At 46.9% G+C, this 1,363-nt stretch overlaps 1 non-coding gene across 1 annotated transcript; it reads right to left on the bottom strand.

Moving 5' to 3' along the window:
• Nucleotides 1–654: 654 nt before the first annotated feature.
• trnaa-ugc (transfer RNA alanine (anticodon UGC)) lies at nucleotides 655–726 on the bottom strand. Its single transcript has one exon. It is a non-coding gene; the product is annotated as a tRNA-Ala (tRNA).
• Nucleotides 727–1,363: the final 637 nt, after the last annotated feature.

Consider the following 1,363-nt stretch of genomic DNA (forward strand, 5'->3'; position numbering starts at 1 on the left):
CATGTTTGCTCCTTTCCCACTTGAGTTGTCTGGGCACACTCTGAGCAGAGACTTGCCTGCATCAAAGGCTTATCCAACATTCCGGAACATGACTTGTCAAAGTGATGACACATCAAAGGACCTTTTGTGAAAAGTCTCATCAGGCACCAAGGGCCCAATCTCTGGATAGCACTTATCCTTAAGGGTCGAGAGAGAGCTCCCAGTTGACATTGGGCAAGAGGTGGGGTAAAACCCTGGACTCCTCAACAGTCAATCACAGGGTCAATACATAGACACAGACAACCACTCACACTCACACTCACCAGCTGAGAACAGCAGGCGGCTGGAGAAGCTGGTTAATAAGGCTGGCTCAGAGCTGGATACAAGTCTGGATTCACTGGGGATGGTGGTGGAGGGACGCACACAGTGCAAGCTGCAGGACATCATGGACAATGTCAGCCGTTGCATTCCTAAGAATGGGATAGATGGAAGACAGACAGACAGACAATACAGAATCATAATGCCTCAGTCATCATCTGTAATGAGGACTGGATAGGTGGATGTATGGCTGGATGGAAGGACGGACATATGGATTGGCAGACAGATACCATTTTGATTTAATGACACACAGCACAACTGTGGTGTAAGGGCTTTTTGTGCTAAACATTAACTTGTTGGAGATGCTGGGGATTGAACCCAGGACCTTGTACATGCAAAGCACACACTCTACCACTGAGCTACATCCCCTCTCTTGTTTTGAGTATTTCAACTGCTCAATGAGTGTCTTCCTACCTCTATGGCTAGTCATGATAGGGTAGGGTGAGGAAGTTGTGTATGAAAGAAAATTAACAGTAGTTGTACACTAAGTTGTCAGCTTATTGCATGCACCAAGCTAAAACTGATGGTGTAACACAACAGTCTCTTCCTCTCTTCATGAATGTTACACAGTTAAGTTTATATTCAAACTGCTTAGAGAGATGTTGTTATGGTGTTAACATCACTGCCTCTGGGCTTCCTCAAGCAGCCAATTTCACCAAACACCAACAGCCCGATCTCTGGAGTATTTTACATTTACATATCCTACTCATCCATCCATCTATAGCGCTTATCCTTGAGGGTCGCGGGAGAGCTCCCAGTTGACATTGGGCGAGAGATGGGGTAAAACCCTGGACTCCTCAACAGTCAATCACAGGGCCAATACATAGACACAGACACCCACTCACGCTCACACTCACCAGGTGGCTGGTCAAGCTGGTTAATAAGGCTGGATACAAGTCTGGATTCACTGGGGATGGTGGTGGAGGGACGCACACAGTGCAAGCTGCAGGACATCATGGACAATGTCAGCCATTGCATTCCTAAGAATGGGATAGATGGAAGACAG

Source organism: Pempheris klunzingeri, chromosome 10, assembly GCF_042242105.1.
Source record: "Pempheris klunzingeri isolate RE-2024b chromosome 10, fPemKlu1.hap1, whole genome shotgun sequence".
Lineage (NCBI taxonomy): Eukaryota > Metazoa > Chordata > Actinopteri > Acropomatiformes > Pempheridae > Pempheris > Pempheris klunzingeri.